At 44.3% G+C, this 13,045-nt stretch overlaps 1 long non-coding RNA gene and 14 other non-coding genes across 15 annotated transcripts in view; all 15 read right to left on the bottom strand.

The window, feature by feature from the left end:
• Positions 1-1,198: 1,198 nt before the first annotated feature.
• Positions 1,199-1,271, bottom strand: trnav-uac (transfer RNA valine (anticodon UAC)). The gene has a single exon. It is a non-coding gene; the product is annotated as a tRNA-Val (tRNA).
• Positions 1,272-1,877: 606 nt separating this feature from the next.
• trnav-cac (transfer RNA valine (anticodon CAC)) lies at positions 1,878-1,950 on the bottom strand. The gene has a single exon. It is a non-coding gene; the product is annotated as a tRNA-Val (tRNA).
• The window catches only part of LOC127939080 (uncharacterized), a 28,324-nt gene continuing 17,188 nt past the window's right edge, over positions 1,910-13,045 (bottom strand). The window contains exons 3-4 of the long non-coding RNA XR_008148884.1: positions 5,655-6,045; positions 1,910-1,954 (exon numbers count right to left, since the gene is read on the bottom strand). This is a non-coding gene — a long non-coding RNA (uncharacterized LOC127939080). The remainder of the gene's footprint in view (positions 1,955-5,654; positions 6,046-13,045) is intronic.
• On the bottom strand, positions 2,074-2,146 carry trnav-aac (transfer RNA valine (anticodon AAC)). Its single transcript has one exon. It is a non-coding gene; the product is annotated as a tRNA-Val (tRNA).
• Positions 3,388-3,460, bottom strand: trnai-uau (transfer RNA isoleucine (anticodon UAU)). The gene has a single exon. It is a non-coding gene; the product is annotated as a tRNA-Ile (tRNA).
• On the bottom strand, positions 4,067-4,139 carry trnav-cac (transfer RNA valine (anticodon CAC)). Its single transcript has one exon. It is a non-coding gene; the product is annotated as a tRNA-Val (tRNA).
• trnav-aac (transfer RNA valine (anticodon AAC)) lies at positions 4,263-4,335 on the bottom strand. The gene has a single exon. It is a non-coding gene; the product is annotated as a tRNA-Val (tRNA).
• Positions 5,578-5,650, bottom strand: trnav-cac (transfer RNA valine (anticodon CAC)). Its single transcript has one exon. It is a non-coding gene; the product is annotated as a tRNA-Val (tRNA).
• trnav-aac (transfer RNA valine (anticodon AAC)) lies at positions 5,774-5,846 on the bottom strand. The gene has a single exon. It is a non-coding gene; the product is annotated as a tRNA-Val (tRNA).
• Positions 7,089-7,161, bottom strand: trnav-uac (transfer RNA valine (anticodon UAC)). Its single transcript has one exon. It is a non-coding gene; the product is annotated as a tRNA-Val (tRNA).
• Positions 7,768-7,840, bottom strand: trnav-cac (transfer RNA valine (anticodon CAC)). Its single transcript has one exon. It is a non-coding gene; the product is annotated as a tRNA-Val (tRNA).
• Positions 7,964-8,036, bottom strand: trnav-aac (transfer RNA valine (anticodon AAC)). Its single transcript has one exon. It is a non-coding gene; the product is annotated as a tRNA-Val (tRNA).
• On the bottom strand, positions 9,957-10,029 carry trnav-cac (transfer RNA valine (anticodon CAC)). Its single transcript has one exon. It is a non-coding gene; the product is annotated as a tRNA-Val (tRNA).
• Positions 10,153-10,225, bottom strand: trnav-aac (transfer RNA valine (anticodon AAC)). The gene has a single exon. It is a non-coding gene; the product is annotated as a tRNA-Val (tRNA).
• trnav-uac (transfer RNA valine (anticodon UAC)) lies at positions 11,466-11,538 on the bottom strand. Its single transcript has one exon. It is a non-coding gene; the product is annotated as a tRNA-Val (tRNA).

Here is a 13,045-nt window from a genome sequence, read left to right as displayed (position 1 = left end):
TGTGATGTGCCCGAAAGCAAATAGACAATCGGCGTAATTCCCACGCACAAGAGGATAGAGTTCATTCGGCCTGGCAGTCTATGCAGAGTTTCCTGAAACGCTACCCTTAACTTACCTCGGAATTAAACACTTGCAGCTTGATATCAAGCCGAAATCTGCCTTCCTGTGCTAGTCTCAAACTAAGAAACCAAAAGTTCCAAGAACTCAGGAGAAACTCGAAAATTTCTCTTGGTGATTTTTGTTGGTCAAATTTTCGAGTTTCTCCAATCTTCTTGAAACTTTTAGTTTTTTTGAGCCGAGATTTCAAGTTTCTCCAATCTTATTGAAACTCACCACAGGGGTAGCACGTGTCCAGACTAGCATGGGAAATCAGGTTTTAGCTTGATATCTCTTCAGAAAGCTGAGACATGGACTTGCCACGTACAATCTATCCCATTGTAAAAAAATACAGACTGTTTGTGGTCAGTGGAATTCTGAGGGTTTAACACCTCTGGGTGCTTCGGGAGTAAGCGAGGAGCCACCTGAACAGGTTTATTGGCAGATTCGTTGACCATTGTGTTGAATTTCAAGAAGGTTAGCCATGTGTTAGAAACTGCTACGGCTTGCATCATTTTATCAGAAAATAACACTCCAGATGGATGTGTTTTAAAGTTCGTCAAGGGGATAAAAAGGCTACTTGTGGGCACGTAGGGGATAAGGGGGACACATAGACAGCTTGCGGTCACAGTTTTTGTATTACCAGTGGACAGAAGCGCAATTAGTGGTCACATAGGCGGTGAGAGGGACTGATGGGCTGTTTGTGGTGACACAGGTGATCATTGGGACAGACAGGGCCGGCGCACAGGGGTCTAAGGAGGGCCTGCCACGTACCCCCTTTTAGACACCCCTTGAGACCCTGCCTTACGTGATGGCCTAGGTGGAATAAGACCCTTACACAAGAGGACAGAGTTCATTCGGCGTGGCAGTCTACGCGGAGTTTCCTAAAATCTCGTCTTTGGTGTTTCTCAGAAGAAAGCCACACAGGCTTGGAATGTCACAGTTGTGGGTTAGGTTTAGGTCAAACAATGACTGCTCTTTCATTTCTGCATCAACTTTACCTTTAGTGACTGTATTAATGCCTATTGGCCGCAAAGCCTTGGAAGCGTTGAGTTCCTCCTGAACAGAAACCCACCTGAACAATTTTGAAAAAGAGATCCAGTGTTCCCGCCCAGTTTCGAACTGGGGACCTTTCGCGTGTAAGGCGAACGTGATAACCTCTACACTACGGAAACCTGTGGCGAAGGTGTCAGATCTTTTCATCTCATGCATCTTGGAGCGCGAATCAAATTACAAATTGCGTTGCGCTCTTCAGTTCGCAAATACCTTCTATTTTTAGCAGCAAACCGGGAATTTCTCCAGTTGTTTGCGGGAATCCTCTGTGGCCATTTCTTCTTTGCTTTTTTCCCCACTTTCATTTAATATATGTATATTTATATGTTGTACGAAATATTGGGTCTTTGAGTGCACCGGCCATCTGTTCATCTAAACTACCAGGTCAAAAGTACAGAGTACTGTCTGCGTGGGTATTACCGCTGCCTAGTGTGGCTTAACAATTATCTCTACACCTGTGTAAAGACGGGCCTTCGTGATGCAGAGCTGCTGCTCAACAGAGGGCCACTCAGGCAAATCTCTTTTTTCGTGTTCCTCAGAAGAAAGCCAGACAGGCTTGGAATGTCACAGTTGTGGGATAGGTGTAGGTCAAACAATGACTGCTCTTTCATTTCTGCATCAACTATACCTTTAGTGACTGTGTTCATGCCTCTTGGCCGCAAAGCCTTGCTAGAATTGAGTTCCTCCTCAACAGAAACCCACCTAAACGATTGTGAAAAGAGATTCAGTGTTCCCGCCCAGTTTCGAACTGGGGACCTTTCGCGTGTGAGGCAAACGTGATAACCACTACACTACGGAAACCCACCTCCTAAGCAAGTCCGAAATCATTGTGTGCAGGCTCAGCAAAATGCGCATAAAGGCTAAAACTTCTGAAGCCAACTGCCGGCTCAAAGGGGTTCATACATTTCTTCAAAAGGGGACAGCTGTTTCTGCTCGGTTTCGAACCAAGGACCTTTCGCGTGTTAGGCGAACGTGATGACCACTACACTACAGAAACTCCACAGTCTAGCGCTAGAGTGCCTTTTGGGCGAATATTTATAGTGTGATGTGCCCGAAAGCAAATAGACAATCGGTGTAATTCCCACGCACAAGAGGACAGAGTTCATTCGGCCTGGCAGTCTATGCAGAATTTCCTGAAACGCTACCCTTAACTTACCTCGGAATTAAACACTTGCAGCTTGATATCAAGCCGAAACCTGCCTTCCTGTGCTAGTCTCAAACTAACAAACCAAAAGTTCCAAGAACTCAGGAGAAACTCGAAAATTTCTCTTGGTGATTTTTGTTGGTCAAATTTTCGAGTTTCTCCAATCTTCTTGAAACTTTTAGTTTTTTTGAGCCGAGATTTCAAGTTTCTCCAATCTTATTGAAACTCACCACAGGGGTAGCACGTGTCCAGACTAGCATGGGAAATCAGGTTTTAGCTTGATATCTCTTCAGAAAGCTGAGACATGGACTTGCCACGTACAATCTATCCCATTGTAAAAAATACAGACTGTTTGTGGTCAGTGGAATTCTGAGGGTTTAACACCTCTGGGTGCTTCGGGAGTAAGCGAGGAGCCACCTGAACAGGTTTATTGGCAGATTCGTTGACCATTGTGTTGAATTTCAAGAAGGTTAGCCATGTGTTAGTAACTGCTACGGCTTGCATCATTTTATCAGAAAATAACACTCCAGATGGATGTGTTTTAAAGTTCGTCAAGGGGATAAAAAGGCTACTTGTGGGCACGTAGGGGATCAGCGGGACACATAGACAGCTTGCGGTCACAGTTTTTGTATTACCAGTGGACAGAAGCGCAATTAGTGGTCACATAGGCGGTGAGAGGGACTGATGGGCTGTTTGTGGTGACACAGGTGATCATTGGGACAGACAGGGCCGGCGCGCAGGGGTCTAAGGAGGGCCTGCCACGTACCCCCTTTTAGACACCCCTTGAGACCCTGCCTTACGTGATGGCCTAGGTGGAATAAGACCCTTACACAAGAGGACAGAGTTCATTCGGCGTGGCAGTCTACGCAGAGTTTCCTAAAATCTCGTCTTTGGTGTTTCTCAGAAGAAAGCCACACAGGCTTGGAATGTCACAGTTGTGGGTTAGGTTTAGGTCAAACAATGACTGCTCTTTCATTTCTGCATCAACTTTACCTTTAGTGACTGTATTAATGCCTATTGGCCGCAAAGCCTTGGAAGCGTTGAGTTCCTCCTGAACAGAAACCCACCTGAACAATTTTGAAAAAGAGATCCAGTGTTCCCGCCCAGTTTCGAACTGGGGACCTTTCGCGTATAAGGCGAACGTGATAACCTCTACACTACGGAAACCTGTGGCGAAGGTGTCAGATCTTTTCATCTCATGCATCTCGGAGCGCGAATCAAATTACAAATTGCGTTGCGCTCTTCAGTTCGCAAATACCTTCTATTTTTAGCAGCAAACCGGGAATTTCTCCAGTTGTTTGCGGGAATCCTCTGTGGCCATTTCTTCTTTGCTTTTTTCCCCACTTTCATTTAATATATATATATTTATATGTTGTACGAAATATTGGGTCTTTGAGTGCACCGGCCATCTGTTCATCTAAACTACCAGGTCAAAAGTACAGAGTACTGTCTGCGTGGGTATTACCGCTGCCTAGTGTGGCTTAACAATTATCTCTACACCTGTGTAAAGACGGGCCTTCGTGATGCAGAGCTGCTGCTCAACAGAGGGCCACTCAGGCAAATCTCTTTTTTCGTGTTCCTCAGAAGAAAGCCAGACAGGCTTGGAATGTCACAGTTGTGGGATAGGTTTAGGTCAAACAATGACTGCTCTTTCATTTCTGCATCAACTATACCTTTAGTGACTGTGTTCATGCCTCTTGGCCGCAAAGCCTTGCTAGAATTGAGTTCCTCCTCAACAGAAACCCACCTAAACGATTGTGAAAAGAGATTCAGTGTTCCCGCCCAGTTTCGAACTGGGGACCTTTCGCGTGTGAGGCGAACGTGATAACCACTACACTACGGAAACCCACTTCCTAAGCAAGTCCGAAATCATTGTGTGCAGGCTCAGCAAAATGCGCATAAAGGCTAAACCTTCTGAAGCCAACTGCCGGCTCAAAGGGGTTCATACATTTCTTCAAAAGGGGACAGCTGTTTCTGCTCGGTTTCGAACCGAGGACCTTTCGCGTGTTAGGCGAACGTGATGACCACTACACTACAGAAACTCCACAGTCTAGCGCTAGAGTGCCTTTTGGGCGAATATTTATAGTGTGATGTGCCCGAAAGCAAATAGACAATCGGCGTAATTCCCACGCACAAGAGGACAGAGTTCATTCGGCCTGGCAGTCTATGCAGAGTTTCCTGAAACGCTACCCTTAACTTACCTCGGAATTAAACACTTGCAGCTTGATATCAAGCCGAAATCTGCCTTCCTGTGCTAGTCTCAAACTAAGAAACCAAAAGTTCCAAGAACTCAGGAGAAACTCGAAAATTTCTCTTGGTGATTTTTGTTGGTCAAATTTTCGAGTTTCTCCAATCTTCTTGAAACTTTTAGTTTTTTTGAGCCGAGATTTCAAGTTTCTCCAATCTTATTGAAACTCACCACAGGGGTAGCACGTGTCCAGACTAGCATGGGAAATCAGGTTTTAGCTTGATATCTCTTCAGAAAGCTGAGACATGGACTTGCCACGTACAATCTATCCCATTGTAAAAAAATACAGACTGTTTGTGGTCAGTGGAATTCTGAGGGTTTAACACCTCTGGGTGCTTCGGGAGTAAGCGAGGAGCCACCTGAACAGGTTTATTGGCAGATTCGTTGACCATTGTGTTGAATTTCAAGAAGGTTAGCCATGTGTTAGAAACTGCTACGGCTTGCATCATTTTATCAGAAAATAACACTCCAGATGGATGTGTTTTAAAGTTCGTCAAGGGGATAAAAAGGCTACTTGTGGGCACGTAGGGGATAAGGGGGACACATAGACAGCTTGCGGTCACAGTTTTTGTATTACCAGTGGACAGAAGCGCAATTAGTGGTCACATAGGCGGTGAGAGGGACTGATGGGCTGTTTGTGGTGACACAGGTGATCATTGGGACAGACAGGGCCGGCGCGCAGGGGTCTAAGGAGGGCCTGCCACGTACCCCCTTTTAGACACCCCTTGAGAACCTGCCTTACGTGATGGCCTAGGTGGAATAAGACCCTTACACAAGAGGACAGAGTTCATTCGGCGTGGCAGTCTACGCGGAGTTTCCTAAAATCTCGTCTTTGGTGTTTCTCAGAAGAAAGCCACACAGGCTTGGAATGTCACAGTTGTGGGTTAGGTTTAGGTCAAACAATGACTGCTCTTTCATTTCTGCATCAACTTTACCTTTAGTGACTGTATTAATGCCTATTGGCCGCAAAGCCTTGGAAGCGTTGAGTTCCTCCTGAACAGAAACCCACCTGAACAATTTTGAAAAAGAGATCCAGTGTTCCCGCCCAGTTTCGAACTGGGGACCTTTCGCGTGTGAGGCGAACGTGATAACCACTACGCTACGGAAACCCACTTCCTAAGCAAGTCCGAAATCATTGTGTGCAGGCTCAGCAAAATGCGCATAAAGGCTAAACCTTCTGAAGCCAACTGCCGGCTCAAAGGGGTTCATACATTTCTTCAAAAGGGGACAGCTGTTTCTGCTCGGTTTCGAACCGAGGACCTTTCGCGTGTTAGGCGAACGTGATGACCACTACACTACAGAAACTCCACAGTCTAGCGCTAGAGTGCCTTTTGCGCGAATATTTATAGTGTGATGTGCCCGAAAGCAAATAGACAATCGGCGTAATTCCCACGCACAAGAGGACAGAGTTCATTCGGCCTGGCAGTCTATGCAGAGTTTCCTGAAACGCTACCCTTAACTTACCTCGGAATTAAACACTTGCAGCTTGATATCAAGCCGAAACCTGCCTTCCTGTGCTAGTCTCAAACTAAGAAACCAAAAGTTCCAAGAACTCAGGAGAAACTCGAAAATTTCTCTTGGTGATTTTTGTTGGTCAAATTTTCGAGTTTCTCCAATCTTCTTGAAACTTTTAGTTTTTTTGAGCCGAGATTTCAAGTTTCTCCAATCTTATTGAAACTCACCACAGGGGTAGCACGTGTCCAGACTAGCATGGGAAATCAGGTTTTAGCTTGATATCTCTTCAGAAAGCTGAAACATGGACTTGCCACGTACAATCTATCCCATTGTAAAAAAATACAGACTGTTTGTGGTCAGTGGAATTCTGAGGGTTTAACACCTCTGGGTGCTTCGGGAGTAAGCGAGGAGCCACCTGAACAGGTTTATTGGCAGATTCGTTGACCATTGTGTTGAATTTCAAGAAGGTTAGCCATGTGTTAGAAACTGCTACGGCTTGCATCATTTTATCAGAAAATAACACTCCAGATGGATGTGTTTTAAAGTTCGTCAAGGGGATAAAAAGGCTACTTGTGGGCACGTAGGGGATAAGGGGGACACATAGACAGCTTGCGGTCACAGTTTTTGTATTCCCAGTGGACAGAAGCGCAATTAGTGGTCACATAGGCGGTGAGAGGGACTGATGGGCTGTTTGTGGTGACACAGGTGATCATTGGGACAGACAGGGCCGGCGCGCAGTGGTCTAAGGAGGGCCTGCCATGTACCCCCTTTTAGACTCCCCTTGAGACCCTGCCTTACGTGATGGCCTAGGTGGAATAAGACCCTTACACAAGAGGACAGAGTTCATTCGGCGTGGCAGTCTACGCAGAGTTTCCTAAAATCTCGTCTTTGGTGTTTCTCAGAAGAAAGCCACACAGGCTTGGAATGTCACAGTTGTGGGTTAGGTTTAGGTCAAACAATGACTGCTCTTTCCTTTCTGCATCAACTTTACCTTTAGTGACTGTATTAATGCCTATTGGCCGCAAAGCCTTGGAAGCGTTGAGTTCCTCCTGAACAGAAACCCACCTGAACAATTTTGAAAAAGAGATCCAGTGTTCCCGCCCAGTTTCGAACTGGGGACCTTTCGCGTGTAAGGCGAACGTGATAACCTCTACACTACGGAAACCTGTGGCGAAGGTGTCAGATCTTTTCATCTCATGCATCTTGGAGCGCGAATCAAATTACAAATTGCGTTGCGCTCTTCAGTTCGCAAATACCTTCTATTTTTAGCAGCAAACCGGGAATTTCTCCAGTTGTTTGCGGGAATCCTCTGTGGCCATTTCTTCTTTGCTTTTTTCCCCACTTTCATTTAATATATGTATATTTATATGTTGTACGAAATATTGGGTCTTTGAGTGCACCGGCCATCTGTTCATCTAAACTACCAGGTCAAAAGTACAGAGTACTGTCTGCGTGGGTATTACCGCTGCCTAGTGTGGCTTAACAATTATCTCTACACCTGTGTAAAGACGGGCCTTCGTGATGCAGAGCTGCTGCTCAACAGAGGGCCACTCAGGCAAATCTCTTTTTTCGTGTTCCTCAGAAGAAAGCCGGACAGGCTTGGAATGTCACAGTTGTGGGATAGGTTTAGGTCAAACAATGACTGCTCTTTCATTTCTGCATCAACTATACCTTTAGTGACTGTGTTCATGCCTCTTGGCCGCAAAGCCTTGCTAGAATTGAGTTCCTCCTCAACAGAAACCCACCTAAACGATTGTGAAAAGAGATTCAGTGTTCCCGCCCAGTTTCGAACTGGGGACCTTTCGCGTGTGAGGCGAACGTGATAACCACTACACTACGGAAACCCACTTCCTAAGCAAGTCCGAAATCATTGTGTGCAGGCTCAGCAAAATGCGCATAAAGGCTAAACCTTCTGAAGCCAACTGCCGGCTCAAAGGGGTTCATACATTTCTTCAAAAGGGGACAGCTGTTTCTGCTCGGTTTCGAACCGAGGACCTTTCGCGTGTTAGGCGAACGTGATGACCACTACACTACAGAAACTCCACAGTCTAGCGCTAGAGTGCCTTTTGGGCGAATATTTATAGTGTGATGTGCCCGAAAGCAAATAGACAATCGGCGTAATTCCCACGCACAAGAGGACAGAGTTCATTCGGCCTGGCAGTCTATGCAGAGTTTCCTGAAACGCTACCCTTAACTTACCTCGGAATTAAACACTTGCAGCTTGATATCAAGCCGAAATCTGCCTTCCTGTGCTAGTCTCAAACTAAGAAACCAAAAGTTCCAAGAACTCAGGAGAAACTCGAAAATTTCTCTTGGTGATTTTTGTTGGTCAAATTTTCGAGTTTCTCCAATCTTCTTGAAACTTTTAGTTTTTTTGAGCCGAGATTTCAAGTTTCTCCAATCTTATTGAAACTCACCACAGGGGTAGCACGTGTCCAGACTAGCATGGGAAATCAGGTTTTAGCTTGATATCTCTTCAGAAAGCTGAGACATGGACTTGCCACGTACAATCTATCCCATTGTAAAAAAATACAGACTGTTTGTGGTCAGTGGAATTCTGAGGGTTTAACACCTCTGGGTGCTTCGGGAGTAAGTGAGGAGCCACCTGAACAGGTTTATTGGCAGATTCGTTGACCATTGTGTTGAATTTCAAGAAGGTTAGCCATGTGTTAGAAACTGCTACGGCTTGCATCATTTTATCAGAAAATAACACTCCAGATGGATGTGTTTTAAAGTTCGTCAAGGGGATAAAAAGGCTACTTGTGGGCACGTAGGGGATAAGGGGGACACATAGACAGCTTGCGGTCACAGTTTTTGTATTACCAGTGGACAGAAGCGCAATTAGTGGTCACATAGGCGGTGAGAGGGACTGATGGGCTGTTTGTGGTGACACAGGTGATCATTGGGACAGACAGGGCCGGGGCGCAGGGGTCTAAGGAGGGCCTGCCATGTACCCCCTTTTAGACACCCCTTGAGACCCTGCCTTACGTGATGGCCTAGGTGGAATAAGACCCTTACACAAGAGGACAGAGTTCATTCGGCGTGGCAGTCTACGCAGAGTTTCCTAAAATCTCGTCTTTGGTGTTTCTCAGAAGAAAGCCACACAGGCTTGGAATGTCACAGTTGTGGGTTAGGTTTAGGTCAAACAATGACTGCTCTTTCATTTCTGCATCAACTTTACCTTTAGTGACTGTATTAATGCCTATTGGCCGCAAAGCCTTGGAAGCGTTGAGTTCCTCCAGAACAGAAACCCACCTGAACAATTTTGAAAAAGAGATCCAGTGTTCCCGCCCAGTTTCGAACTGGGGACCTTTCGCGTGTAAGGCGAACGTGATAACCTCTAGACTACGGGACCTGTGGCGAAGGTGTCAGATCTTTTCATCTCATCCATCTTGGAGCGCGAATCAAATTACAAATTGCGTTGCGCTCTTCAGTTCGCAAATACCTTCTATTTTTAGCAGCAAACCGGGAATTTCTCCAGTTGTTTGCGGGAATCCTCTGTGGCCATTTCTTCTTTGCTTTTTTCCCCACTTTCATTTAATATATGTATATTTATATGTTGTACGAAATATTGGGTCTTTGAGTGCACTGGCCATCTGTTCATCTAAACTACCAGGTCAAAAGTACAGAGTACTGTCTGCGTGGGTATTACCGCTGCCTAGTGTGGCTTAACAATTATCTCTACACCTGTGTAAAGACGGGCCTTCGTGATGCAGAGCTGCTGCTCAACAGAGGGCCACTCTGGCAAATCTCTTTTTTCGTGTTCCTCAGAAGAAAGCCAGACAGGCTTGGAATGTCACAGTTGTGGGATAGGTTTAGGTCAAACAATGACTGCTCTTTCATTTCTGCATCAACTATACCTTTAGTGACTGTGTTCATGCCTCTTGGCCGCAAAGCCTTGCTAGAATTGAGTTCCTCCTCAACAGAAACCCACCTAAACGATTGTGAAAAGAGATTCAGTGTTCCCGCCCAGTTTCGAACTGGGGACCTTTCGCGTGTGAGGCGAACGTGATAACCACTACACTACGGAAACCCACTTCCTAAGCAAGTCCGAAATCATTGTGTGCAGGCTCAGCAAAATGCGCATAAAGGCTAAACCTTCTGAAGCCAACTGCCGGCTCAAAGGGGTTCATACATTTCTTCAAAAGGGGACAGCTGTTTCTGCTCGGTTTCGAACCGAGGACCTTTCACGTGTTAGGCGAACGTGATGACCACTACACTACAGAAACTCCACAGTCTAGCGCTAGAGTGCCTTTTGGGCGAATATTTATAGTGTGATGTGCCCGAAAGCAAATAGACAATCGGCGTAATTCCCACGCACAAGAGGACAGAGTTCATTCGGCCTGTTAGTCTATGCAGAGTTTCCTGAAACGCTACCCTTAACTTACCTCGGAATTAAACACTTGCAGCTTGATATCAAGCCGAAATCTGCCTTCCTGTGCTAGTCTCAAACTAAGAAACCAAAAGTTCCAAGAACTCAGGAGAAACTCGAAAATTTCTCTTGGTGATTTTTGTTGGTCAAATTTTCGAGTTTCTCCAATCTTCTTGAAACTTTTAGTTTTTTTGAGCCGAGATTTCAAGTTTCTCCAATCTTATTGAAACTCACCACAGGGGTAGCACGTGTCCAGACTAGCATGGGAAATCAGGTTTTAGCTTGATATCTCTTCAGAAAGCTGAGACATGGACTTGCCACGTACAATCTATCCCATTGTAAAAAATACAGACTGTTTGTGGTCAGTGGAATTCTGAGGGTTTAACACCTCTGGGTGCTTCGGGAGTAAGCGAGGAGCCACCTGAACAGGTTTATTGCAGATTCGTTGACCATTGTGTTGAATTTCAAGAAGGTTAGCCATGTGTTAGAAACTGCTACGGCTTGCATCATTTTATCAGAAAATAACACTCCAGATGGATGTGTTTTAAAGTTCGTCAAGGGGATATAAAGGCTACTTGTGGGCACGTAGGGGATAAGGGGGACACATAGACAGCTTGCGGTCACAGTTTTTGTATTACCAGTGGACAGAAGCGCAATTAGTGGTCACATAGGCGGTGAGAGGGACTGATGGGCTGTTTGTGGTGACACAGGTGATCATTGGGACAGACAGGGCCGGCGCGCAGGGGTCTAAGGAGGGCCTGCCACGTACCCCCTTTTAGACACCCCTTGAGACCCTGCCTTACGTGATGGCCTAGGTGGAATAAGACCCTTACACAAGAGGACAGAGTTCATTCGGCGTGGCAGTCTACGCAGAGTTTCCTAAAATCTCGTCTTTGGTGTTTCTCAGAAGAAAGCCACACAGGCTTGGAATGTCACAGTTGTGGGTTAGGTTTAGGTCAAACAATGACTGCTCTTTCATTTCTGCATCAACTTTACCTTTAGTGACTGTATTAATGCCTATTGGCCGCAAAGCCTTGGAAGCGTTGAGTTCCTCCTGAACAGAAACCCACCTGAACAATTTTGAAAAAGAGATCCAGTGTTCCCGCCCAGTTTCAAACTGGGAACCTTTCGCGTGTAAGGCGAACGTGATAACCTCTACACTACGGAAACCTGTGGCAAAGGTGTCCGATCTTTTCATCTCATGCATCTTGGAGCGCGAATCAAATTACAAATTGCGTTGCGCTCTTCAGTTCGCAAATACCTTCTATTTTTAGCAGCAAACCGGGAATTTCTCCAGTTGTTTGCGGGAATCCTCTGTGGCCATTTCTTCTTTGCTTTTTTCCCCACTTTCATTTAATATATGTATATTTATATGTTGTACGAAATATTGGGTCTTTGAGTGCACCGGCCATCTGTTCATCTAAACTACCAGGTCAAAAGTACAGAGTACTGTCTGCGTGGGTATTACCACTGCCTAGTGTGGCTTAATAATTATCTCTACACCTGTGTAAAGACGGGCCTTCGTGATGCAGAGCTGCTGCTCAACAGAGGGCCACTCAGGCAAATCTCTTTTTTCGTGTTCCTCAGAAGAAAGCCAGACAGGCTTGGAATGTCACAGTTGTGGGATAGGTTTAGGTCAAACAATGACTGCTCTTTCATTTCTGCATCAACTATACCTTTAGTGACTGTGTTCATGCCTCTTGGCCCCAAAGCCTTGGTAGAATTGAGTTCCTCCTCAACAGAAACTCACCTAAACGATTGTGAAAAGAGATTCAGTGTTCCCACCCAGTTTCGAACTGGGGACCTTTCGCGCGGGAGCCGAAAATAGTTAAGCTTAACTTCTCTTTACTTTTCCTATTCATTCTCTATGGTAGTGCTTAACACTACGGATGCGATATATTTGTGGCCACACGTAGATTTCCCGGCGCTGTTTCGCCTCTTCCGTGGCGCGGAAATCAAACAGCGGATACTCACCTGTCAATCATTCGCTCTGAAGGAAAGGAGACGCGTTTTACGTTCGGAGATTTCTTCACGAAATTGTTTTGTTTGAACAACATACGCTGCCAAACTCCCAACAAGCAGGTAAAGTGAATTCTGTGTTTCTTTTTAAAAAACTAAACTAAAAAAACGTATAATTAATTACTTATTATATGATCATATAATCATATTTATATGATTAATTATAGCAACTGTTTTGAATGTTATGTGATTTTCAAGACTTTAGTGCAAAAAAAAATAAATAAAAAAATAATAAAAAATAATATTTATATATATATATATATATATATATATATATATATATATATATATATATATATATATATATATATATATATATATATGTATATATATGTATGTATATATGTATATATATATATTTTTTTTTTTTTTTTTTTTTTTGCACTAAAGTCTTGAAAATCACATAACATTCAAAACAGTTGCTATAATTAATCATATAAATATGATTATATGATCATATAATAAGTAATTAATTATACGTTTTTTTTGGGTTAAGTTTTTTAAAAAGAAACACAGAATTCACTTTACCTGCTTGTTGGGAGTTTGGCAGCGTATGTTGTTATTTATATATATATATATATATATATATATATATATATATATATATATATATATATATATATGTATATATATATGTATGTATATATGTATATATATA

Source organism: Carassius gibelio, chromosome A20 (assembly GCF_023724105.1).
Source record: "Carassius gibelio isolate Cgi1373 ecotype wild population from Czech Republic chromosome A20, carGib1.2-hapl.c, whole genome shotgun sequence".
Taxonomy (NCBI): domain Eukaryota; kingdom Metazoa; phylum Chordata; class Actinopteri; order Cypriniformes; family Cyprinidae; genus Carassius; species Carassius gibelio.
This window is presented reverse-complemented; position numbering and strand designations above follow the sequence as displayed.